The 11,934-nt window shown below is 45.9% G+C and overlaps 1 pseudogene; it reads right to left on the bottom strand.

Moving 5' to 3' along the window:
- Positions 1–1,865: 1,865 nt before the first annotated feature.
- Positions 1,866–6,624, bottom strand: LOC114635971 (annotated as a pseudogene).
- Positions 6,625–11,934: the final 5,310 nt, after the last annotated feature.

Here is an 11,934-nt window from a genome sequence, read left to right as displayed (position 1 = left end):
TCTTCTGGGAAGGGCTGCCAATGAGGAATGAGTCAGATACACAGGTGACTTCTTGGGAACTATCCCCTAATGACAAAATGAGCCAATCAGTCAGCAAGTAGGCTGGACTTCTGGGTTCTATAGGGGAAGAAAGGAAACATAATGGAGGAAGGGTTCTTTTCAGTTAGGATAGAGATGGAGCATGAATAGTATTCTAGTTGTTGCACCCAGAGATTTAGTTACCATTGTTTCTAAAGTAAGTTTGTTTAGTGTTTTTCTTCTTATGGTGACTCAAGTGGATTCAAGATAGAAAGGTAAGGCAGCAAAGTATGGGTTTGCCTGATGTGCACCATAAAGGCCATGGGGGGATTTGAAGCATGGGGTTGGCATGGTAGCAACCCACCAGTGGGAACCCAGAGAGCTGGGTGGAGAAATTTTGGAACTCTGAGTTAGAGAGTCTCCACGAGATAAGAACTGGCTGGCAAGATGACCAGGGGCTGAGAGTAGCTGGTTGTAGCTCAGAAAGTACTCGCTTTTTTTTTTTTTAATATTTCCTACAATTGGTGGCACCCAATGTGGGACACCAGTTTGCCACTATATCTGGGGCTGAGGGCCATGTGGCACCATTTACACCAGCAACAGGGTTTAGGCAAATGCTCCCTGGTTACCCGAGTGTGACTTGGAGCATGTAGAGACAGGTCAGCTATGTGTATGCGCCATCTCTCTAGCACTCACCAAGCCTCTGGACAGTGAGGTTCTTTGAGGTTCCCTGTGAGCCATGTCCTCAGCCTGAGTCACACTGGTGACTGGAAGTCCCACCCTCTAACACATCTGACAGATAATTGGGAGTGTGCTAGACTCCTGGAGCTCTGCTGTCACTTTGCCTGCTGCTGCTTTTCTTCTCTGTCATTTCTCTGCATTCACAACTGTGAGGACAACAGCCTTCCTATCTCTGTGAGCCTAATGGATCACACTAGTGCCTCTAGGCACTAATGGACCACAGGGTCTTGGGGTCATGTCCCCAGACAGCAGCAGTGCTGACTCTTAGTCAAGGTATTATATCTGTATCTGAGACCCATGGAGACCTGGCTTCTGCCTACAGTTTGTCACCAACCTGGTAACCACTGATGGGTCTTTATGGATGACCAACTGTCAGTTCTGATTCTACCATCTGTTCAGTTCTGTAAATGGTGCCACATGGCCCTCAGCCCCAGATATAATGGTACACTGGTGTCATCTTGACTCAGGCTTCCAGGCCAGATCTTCTCACAGCCTGAGAAGACTCAAGCACTTATCTTGAAATATTCAAGACTGAACTCCCCAAGCTGAGGTCACTTTTCAGTCCTGGCCACACTCCTTGCCATACCAGGCAGATTGATGCATTTGTCTGAGTGTCTTTTTTGAATTCTGGACCCACATTGGGTGCCACCAATTGTAGGAAATATTTTTTTTTAAAAAAGCAAGTATGATGACCAACTGATTGCTGCTCCACCCTCCAAGGCACCCTGGGGACTGGGGTTAGGCTGCCTAGATTCTGGTCACCATGTTCTGAGGCACAGCCTCTACTAGCCACACTAGATGCTTTCATATAAACTCAGCACTAGAATCTTCTCAGCTATCATTAATACTATGACAAGAATATGTGATAAGTGACAGTTTTACACAAACTGTCACCTGCATTAGTAGGTAGTGGCTGTTATAACTACTCCTGCCATATTTTACCTTGCTCGCTTTCCTAGCTGGAGATTCTAAAGTACAGATCTTGCTCTTGTTTCACTTCCCATACTTACCTAGGAGCAATTGGTTCCCTTGAGTTGAAAATTGGGTTGCCTGTACTCCAGTCCTTACCTGGGCAGCTCAGGCCACTGGCTAGCTGGTAACACTGACTAGTCTTCAGAGGGACCCAGGCCTACCTTCAGGATAAGGAAGCCCTGTACTACGATGTCATGAGAAGTTGTGTGTGGCAGTCATTGGGGCAATGTCTGCAAAGCACTACACCTCATGGATGACACCATTTGCATAGGCATGTGTGCCTGGTCTGCCATCTCTGGACACTGCACTTGCCCTATGACCTCTTCAGTTTCCTGTTGTACTCAGCCTGGAAAGACAGCATCCCCTCAGGTAATGTTATACAGGAGGTTGACCATTGTCCTTCTACTACATCTCTGTTAATGGCTGGTTCCATGGGAGAAAGATGGCCATCATCCTTAATGGTGTCTGGGTTACATTGCTGGGAAGTATCTCGAGTAAGCTTAAGGAGTTTGCCTCTACCCTGCTTCCTTCCCAGCCACAGGAAGAATCACACTGCACATCCAGATGAAGGATCATAAGCAGCAGGGCCCACGAAAGTGTGGTTGAGGTATTCACAACCCCAGCACCAAACAGGTCAAGGACAAGCAACATAGATTTGTATCATTGAAGCTACTCTCAGGGTTCCCTTTGGCCTAGGACACAGTGAGAGAGCAGACTCAGTGTAGAGACCGGAACGCCACATAATACACTTCAGATGAGTCCAAGTGGTTACACTTCGGTGTCACTGAGTTATTTACTGTGCAGTGGACACCAGATTCCATAGTCTCTTACCTTCTCCATCTCTACCATCTTAGAAAGGCATCAATTAGGTGTCAAGGTGGCTGGTCAGGGTCCCAGGTCTCCTTATGCTCAGTCACCAGCTTATCCACCATGGTGAGAAATGTCGTTCGCCCAGGGAAGACATTGTCAGCCAAACCTGGGATGTGCAGGAGAATTGGAAATGTGGTCAGAACCTGAAATAGCCATAGAAAATGTTAGACATTCCTACTGCCTTCAATGTAATGAGTTGAGCAAATAAGATTTCTAATAAGAATATTCATTATTATTCCAATGTGTGTATGTGAATGAATGATATGAGTTGTTCTAGTGCCACAATAAATATGTTGAGGTTTGGAAAATCTGTAGAGTCAGTTCTACCTTTCTACATGGCTTGACAATTGGAACTTAAGCACCATGCTTTCCTGCAAAGCTCCTTACCCTCTGACCATCTCTCTGGCTCCTGGGTACGTAGGCTTAGTGTTGATCTCAGCCAGTCTTAGTTTCCAGCCTTTTCCATAATAGACACGGGCCCCATTTGTTCACACTCATCACCTTAATCCTTTTTAGTTCTAGCCTTCAGATCTTTACAGACACATGAAGGATAAGACAGTAATCTCCACACTCGAAGCGATGGGCATAAATGAGAGTTGCAATCACATTGCATAAGGCTTTGTCCAGGAGACAGTAAGGACTGAGGGGACTCCTTGGAAGTGGAGTTGCAAGTAAAAGTCAGGATATTGCTTTTATTGCTGTACCCACTGGCAGTCCACACACATCACCTCCCAGCCTGGGCGGTGAAAGCATCACAGAGGTGGCCAGCCTCCTCTGTCACCCACTGCTCCAGTGATTTCTTGCCCTGGACAAAGTTGCACAGAGTGGACACAGAGAATTGCCTCTGCTCTCTTCAGTCCAGCCCGTAAGGTATAAGGAGCACATCTGCAGGTACATCTTTGTGTAAGGAAAGACACCTCACTGTGCTGCCCTCTCCCTCCTTCATTTCTCTTCTCTTCTGGGATCAGTATCCCCCATAACCTCATTCTTCCCCCAAAACACACCTCTACCACCCTCCAACATGCTAAGGAGACTCCACAATGGATTTCAGGCAATTTCTTTTGGAATGCTTAAGTCTACTACCTCCTGCATCATGCCCTGACTTTCCTCTGCTCACTGTCCCCCGTGTCTGGCTCTGATGTCATCTGTGTCCCCACACAGCATTTTGCTTTTAGCTTCTGGCCCACAGCCTATGTGACATAAGATGGGTATTTCAGGGCAGTCAGCAGTGTCCTCTCCACAGGTCACCAGCACATCTCGAACTGTTTTCAGTCCGTTGATCTTGATCATGGACTTCCAGGCCATCTGCAGGCTGAACATGTCACCATAGGTGTTTTGAAGCTGAAGTAGACAGGCAGAGGAAATAGGAAGTGGAGGTCCCCAAAGATCACGCAACCAGGATAACTGTACAAACATGGGTAAGGTATTGAGTGTGCAAATGTGGGTTCCAATGTACATGTGTGTGAACTTGTTGGTATGCATTCATATGCATGTGTGTTAATGTGTGTGTGCGTGCATGTGTGTGTGTGTGTGTGTGTTGCTTGTTTTTGAACCCTGGTTCTCATATATCTTGGAAAAATGCTCTTCACTGAGCTCCATCTCCATCATAAGGATGTCTACTACTGTGGAATCTAATGTTCAGTAAAGGAATCACAGTAGATGTGACTTCCCAAGTGTTGTGGATGGCTCTGGTGCCACCCATATTTATATGTTAATTCTGCTTTCCCAGAAGGGTCTGTCTTGAATTAGGAATGAGTCTCATACTCAGGTGACTTATTGTGAACCTTCCCTCAATGAATAAAGGGACTAATCACTGGGCTAGTAGGAAGGACTTCCAGGTTGGATGGAGGAAGAGAGGAAGTAGGAGAGAGATAGGCCCTTTTGGACAGAGATAGTGTGAGAACAAGATGTAGCTACTAGTGTCTCCTGGCTTATGGTGAATCTGCCAGGAAGATTTAGATTTAATATGGCTTCCAAGATTAGAATTCTAGTTGTTGTGCCCAGAGATTGAGTTACCATTTGTTTCTAAAATAAGTTTGTGTGGTGTTTCCCTTCTCACGGTGACTTGACTGGGTTCCAGAGAGAAAGGTTCAGTGGCAAAATGTGTGTTTGCCTGACATGCAGCACAATGGCCATGGGGTTTTTGAAGCAGGAGTCTGGTGTGGTAGTGTCTTGCCAGTGGGATCCAAGTGAGCTGGGTGGAGAGATTTTGGAGCTCTGAATTAGAGAGTTTCCATGAGATAAGAACTGGACAGCAAGACTGCTGGGGCTGAGAAGAGCTGCGTGTAGCTTGGGAAATACTCGTTTCATTTTTAATATTTCCCACAACAATTGGCACCCAATCTGGGGCAAGAATCCCCTTGAAATTTTAGATTATTAGCCTGAGATTTAGAGTTTTATTTTATTTTATTTTATTTTATTTTATTTTGTTTTGTTTTATTTTGTTTTGTTTTGTTTTATTTTATTTTAAACTGAGGGTCTGGAGGTAGTTATTCCATAGTTGTCCTTCTAGGGAATTTGAAATGGCTATCTCCGGATGCCGCACATGCCCTACGACCTCATTGATTTCCTGTTGTACTCAGCCAAGAAGAACATTATCCCCTCAGTTAAGGTGCTCTATGGAGTGCCCCTTATCTCTCCACTACCTCTCTGTTAAGAGTAATATGGCCATCATCCTTACTGGAGTCTGGGTTAAATCATTGCAGGGAAGCACAAGTGTCCCAAGTAATCTTAAGGAGTATGCCTCTATCCTCTTACCTTTCCAGCCCCAGTCAGTCTCATGATGTACATCCAGATGCAGGAACATGAGTAGCAGGGCCCAGGACAGAGTGACTGAAGTGGTCATAATCCAGCACCAAACATGTCAAGGACAAGCAGAGGTAGATTTGCATCATTGAAGCTACTCTCAGGGTTCCCCTTTGCCTGGGACACAGTGAGACATAATACTCGCCAGATGAGTCCAGGTGGTTACACTTTGTTGTCACTGGGTTATTCACAGTGCAATGGACACCAGAATCCATGGTCTCTCACCTTCTACACCTTAGCCAGAAAGGCATCAGCCAGGTGTTGAGGTGGCTAGACAGGGTCCCAGGTCCTCTTGTGCTCAGTCACCAGTTTATCTACCATGATTACAAATGATTTTTTGCCCAGGGAAGACTTTATCAGCAAACCCTGGGATGCACAGGAGAAACAGGAATGTGTTCAGAACCTGTAACAGCCACAGAGTGCTCTAGGACTTCCTGCTGCCTTTAATTTAATGAGTTGAGTAAATAAGATTTCTAGTAATAATAATGTTCATCATTTCAATGTGTGTTTGTGCATCCATGATGTAAGGGGTGCTATTTCCACAGCAAAGATTTTGAGGTCCAGGAGTCAGTTTTCACCTTACTGGGAAATGGGAAATGAAACTCAAGCGCCATATTTGCTTGGCAAGCTCCTTACCCTCTGACCATCCCTCTGGCTACTGGGTACATGGACTTAGTGTTGCTCTCAGCCAGTCTTAGTTTCCAGCCTCTTCCATTGTGAACACAGGCCCTATTTGTTCCCACTCATTGCCTGACTCCTCCTTAGTTCTAGCCTTCAGGCTCTAGCAGCCCTGTGGTAGACAAGAGAATATTTTATGGGAAAATCTCACAGGCGTTGATGGCTTCCATGTAGGAAGAGGACCAGGTGCTCAGCTTCTGAAAGCCATGACCTTGATGCACTTCTCCCCTCCCATTGCTGCAGGCTTGTCAATCACCAGGATTCTGTTTCTGTGGTGGATACTTCCAGATGGCTCCTTTTCAAATCCCTGATCTACAGCTTTCTCTGGGAAGATGAACAGCACAGAAGTCTCTTTGCATGCTGCCCTTGAGCCTCATAACTCAGGAAATAAGTCAGTATTATCTTCCATGTTTTCTTTCAATACTTTTAGCATCTTCATGAAGTCAGTGTTTCCATATTCAAAGCGGCAGGCATAAATGAGAGATGCAATTACATTGTACAAGGCTTTGTCCAGGAAGGGGTAAGGATTGAGGAGATTCCCTGAAAGTAGATATGCAAGTAAAACTCAGGATATTGTTCCTTTCTCCCTGTCCCACTTGCAGATAACACCTATCATCAGTTAGTCTGGAAGGTCAAGGCATCACAGAAGTGGCCAGCCTCTTCCATCACCCATTGCTCCAGCAATTTCTTGCCCAGCCCAAAGTTGCACAGGGTAGGCACAGAGAATCACTTCTGCTCTCTCCACTCAGGTACATAAAGTGCAAGGATCACACCTGGAGGTGAGTGTTCTGCTGCTGCCCAGACTTCCAAAAGACCAATTAACAACACTCAATGCAACACCTAGGATTAAGAAGCTGCAAGCTTGGATTCTACCACCTAATAAAGAGTGCCAGGGTTGCCCTTTGTCCTCTGTGTTCAGCCCCAATCCTGTGTTTTGCTTGGTCAAGTGTCAGGAGGGACCACAGATGTTCAGTCCCTCCGAAGAGCTGGGTATGATGGTTCTGCTGGGCTGAATATGGTAGGTAGATGACTAGTTGACCCCTGCTTCAAGATGGATAATCTGATCATTGCATGGCACACATGCGAATCTTTGGGGACTTGACACCAATTCCTTAGAAATAAATATGACCTTCTAGACCTTCATGGAGGACTTTGTTAGCAGGACATGAGGAGTGACTGGCACCCAGTCAATGGCTTCTGAGGGTGTGTAAGCAGTGGGAAGCAGTCTCCTGCTGTTGAGGGAAAGAAGCTGGAGCCCCTATGGGCAAAAGAAGGACAGTGTGGGAGGTAAGCTGGAATCCCTCTGGGTGAGTTAGGGCTAGTGGAGAAGTGTAGCTGTAGCATGTGCCATCTTCAGTACAGGTCCATGGTTATCCAGTCGATCAGGCAGTGAGACATTAAACACGAGATTTCTCAGACCCAGTCTGAGGAAGCTGAGAAATGTGATCTGAGTATCTTGCAGGGCCACTAAGTTGATTCGGGAAAGTGTTACATGCTGGTCTCTGTCTTTTATTCACCCTTTGTTTCTTGGTGGATCAGAATCTCCTGGCATCAGTCTTCCACCTGGAAATAGGTATGTCAGTTTGCTCCCTGGCCAGAGGCCTGTGGTCAGGGAAGGCAGCCATGGGGAAACCAGAAAGATGACTCCTGAGCTTTCTAGCAAATGTTGCTTGAGTGCTGGGCACTGCTCAGCACACTGCACAGGCCAGCTCACCATTCACTGGGGTCAGCAGAGGCTCAGTCCCTGTCCTTGCTAGATTCAGACCTCAGAAGATCAAAGGTTCAGAAGTCCAAGTGGAATACAGGTAGGTTCTTTCTGCTGAACCTCTTGTGTGGCAGAAGGAATGCAGGAGTTGAACAGAGACCACAACACGCAGCCCCACAGGAAGGACTACAAACAGGTCTCCTGCTCTCTGCTGTCCATGCCACCCCAGTACTGACCACCTCTGTGTCACTGGAGCCTGTGTGTGCCTCCATGTTTATTGCTGGTCTGAAGTCTCCATGTCTTCTTCCTCTTCCTGTCCATGCTTCTTGGTCCTGCCCAACCCTGTTACCTAGAATGGAACCATAGTTTGGGGTAGAGACAAGTGTCTTTCTCAAGCCCCAAGTTGGCCTGAAAGGAGACCTGCATGGGAGTCAGGACACGATCACGGATCCTGGTCAGAAAGCGGATTAGAGAGACAATTTGCTCAGGTCACTGACAGACTCAGGCTGCTGGATTCCTCCTGGTTTGCTCCAGGACCTTTCTAGTATATGTTGTGGTACCTGATGAATATATCTGTGTGGCAGTGCTGGGACAACACACTCGGCCTCTCTCTGTCTGTGTCATACATGATATTATTAAAAAGAAGCTGTGGTGCTGACTGGGTAGTGGCTCCTGTGGGGGATGGGCTGACTCAGGCTGGATTTTCCTGCATCAAGTGAGCCCTAGTGAGGTAAGTGCACAGACAGGTCAGGGATGTCACACACTATGTGCTTTAATGGGTTTCCTCTCTATCTCCAGCTCTTCGGAGAGGACCTGGATATTCTCCTAACCAGCTTCCTGCTGGCACTGTTCCTTGCCCTTCATCCTCAGTCCATGTCTTCTCAGCCATGTGAACAACTGTGGTCTGTCAGGATCATGTGACTTTAGCAGTTCTGGGGCCTGGATATTTATGTCAGCAGCACAGGTGTGCCATTTACAAAACAGGAAGCTGATTCCTGGGCATCAGGGGGCAGTAAGTCTCCAAAGTTTGCAATGCTCTGCAGTCATGTGTACAGATAATTGATTGTTGTCCTTTGGACTCCCTGGAGAGGACAAATGATACCTGACCACATCTCTCCTGGACTTTGTCCAGTGTACTGTTTATTTCCCTTTTTTGTCTTTGATTGGTCTCATTTCACTCAAATGATGACCAGCAGCGAGTATCACAGCCATCTTCAGATTTAATGCATCAGATGATTCATTTGGTATGAAACAAAGTATACTGTATTGAGAGTCAATCGCATATAAAATTCCTGGAGAAGTATTCTGTGTATTCCTAAAATGCACTCATAGGGGACTGCTGAGCAGGATCATGACACTGACCAACCTCCATTTCTACCTCCCCTGCTGAAGAAGTAGTTGGGGTTTGTAAAACTGTTCTCAGATCCAAATAGACTTCTGGTCAAAAAGAACATAGCCCAAGGATCAAAGAACTAAAGTTAAACTAGATTTTTGTAAGAGTTAAAAACATCCATGCCACAAGTCACTGCCTGGCTGCTGAGATGGCTTGGTGGAAAAATATCTGCCACCCAGCACAACAGTCTGAGCTCAAGTTTTGGAGCCATAAAGTAGAAGGGGTGCTTTAACTACTTCTGGTTGAGCCAACTTCCTCTTACCTTCCAATGCACACATGGCACACACACCCACATACACCTAAATAATAAATAAATAAATAAATAAAACCAAATAGTCTTTAAAACAGTCACTTTTGAAAGGGAGAAAGACAAAGACCATGGGAAGAAGAGAGTAATCACAATCCAGAGGCCTAACAGGACAGCAAGTCAGAAATAAAACTGTATATCAGAGGTCTGTAGCAAGCATGAGTCAAAGGCTTGCACAAAAATTTCTGCAAAGTGCACAGACAAGCACCTAACAAGAACCTAAACAATGCCCACTGTCACTTATTATTAGGAGAATGAGGCCACAATGATAGAACACTTTGTGGTTCTATTAAACAGCCCTGGAAACACAGTCTTCTGGGCGGCACAGATTGCAGAGCCTTGTGCATTCTCCATAGAGTGTCAACAGGCAATGAAGACAACTGTACAGGAATTCCTCAACAACTACTAAGGATGCTCTGACTCAAGAGTTCCTTCGGAGAAAACATACAGAAGGCAAAGGAGGCTCCCAGAAGGGTCATTGGACATTCATCCCCACAGCCACATGGTTCACAAGTGTCCAATGACAGATAGAGGCACAAAAAAAGGGACAGTAGTGGTCCAATTATCCATGGTACCAAACTCCAAGACCACTCTAAGATGGCTGATAGAACTGAACTACAACACATGCTGTGGCTTTTCCTATGGGGCTGAAGTGAGTGGACATGTGACTAAGGTAAGATTTTACTTCTGTGAGCAGACACCTTAACCAAGGGAACTCTTATAAAGAACAACATTTAATTAGGACTGGTTTAATATTCAGAGTTTCAGTTCATTGTCATCAAGGCAGGAGCATGGCAGTGTCTGGACAGGCATGGTGCAGGAGAAGCTGAGAGTTCTACATCTTCCTCTGAAGGCTACTAGCAGAATACTGGCTCCCAGGTAGCTGGGAAGAGTGTCATAAAGCCCACAACCACAGTGGCACATCTACTCCAACAAGTTGACATCTTCTAATAGGGCCACTTTCTGGGCCAGGCATATACAAACCATAACATTCTACTCCCTGGCCCCCATAGGCTTATTCAAACATATGAGTCTATGGAGGCCATAACTAAACATAGCAAAATGCTAATTACATTTAGTCCAACTTCAAAGGTTCCATAGTCTATAGCAGTCTCAACAAGGTTAAAAGTCTAAAGTTCAAGGTCTCTTCTGAGATTCCTATAATCACTTAGCTGTAATCTCCAAAGCAATACCAGAAATCAGCAGGGTAAACACCAAACTCTGCATCTCCATGTCTGATGTCAAAGCAGTCTTCAGATCTTCAACTCCTTTTTCATCTTTGTTGACCTCAACAAACTTTTTTCTCCTGCACTGGTTCCCTTCCACGTTAGCAGCTTTTCTCAGCAGATAGACCAGGGCACTGTCATCTCAAACATCTTGGGGTCTCGAAGCCAAGTTCAATGTTATAGCTTTGTGTTTCAATGTCTGAGATGCACACATGATCTTCTGGCATCCTCCAAAAAGGCTGGCATCACTTCTCCAGCTCTGCCCTCCATAGCACTCTAAGCTCAGGCTGATCTACTCCATTGCTGCAGCTGTTCTTGGGGCTCACCCCATGGTACAGGCATCTCTAATACGCTGGGATATTCTGCTGAAAGTAGGCTTTACAATAGCTCTCATAAACTCTCTCTATGATGCCAAGCTTCAACTTCTTTGCATGACCCCTTCAGTTAAGGGCCAGAACTGAGGCTGCACCTTCACCAATGGCCTTCCATGGCTTCTCACAGTGCCAAGCCTTAGCTGCTATTAATGACCCATCATTTCAGGCATCCAAACTTGTACCACCCACATGACCACTACACATTACCAGGTACAGATGCTGCAGGAGGTACAACCTTGGCTATCTCTGAAACACAGCTTCCTTGTGCTCTCAGAAAACACTTCCTAGATGATGCTGGTCTCTTCATAAACACCACTAATTTCTTAGATCCAGCTAACCAACATCAATTATTACAGTAGTCCCTTTTATACTAGATTCTAAAGCCAGTGCCACGAGGACAAAGCTGCATCTCCGGGATGAGTCCTCCTGCTTCAGGGGCTGGAACATAGCCCTCTTGTGTGTTCTATTACATTATCACCAGATTCCTCTTTTCCTACTCTTCACTGTGTAAGCTTGGCTGATCTGGAAGTTGTTCTGTAGACTGAGGTAGGACAAAGAGATCTGCATGCCTGTCTCCTAAACAGTGGGACTGAAGGTTTGTTTCACCAAACCTGAAATTAAGGCTTTCTTTATTTTTATTTTTATTTTTTTTGGTTTTTAGAGACAGGGTTTCTCTGTATAGCCCAGGCTGTCCTGGAACTCACTCTGTAGACCAGGCTGGCCTCGAACTCAGAAATCCGCCTGCCTCTGCCTCCCAAGTGCTGGGATTAAAGGCGTGCGCCACCACCGCCCAGCCCAAAGGCTTTCTTCACGTAGAATTTTCTCTGTTCTAGGCTGGCCTTGAA

This window comes from Grammomys surdaster, unplaced genomic scaffold (genome assembly GCF_004785775.1).
Source record: "Grammomys surdaster isolate TR1022 unplaced genomic scaffold, NIH_TR_1.0 120575, whole genome shotgun sequence".
Taxonomy (NCBI): Eukaryota; Metazoa; Chordata; class Mammalia; order Rodentia; family Muridae; genus Grammomys; species Grammomys surdaster.
Note: the sequence above shows the minus strand (reverse complement) of the source record. Positions and strands in the feature narration are given on the sequence as shown.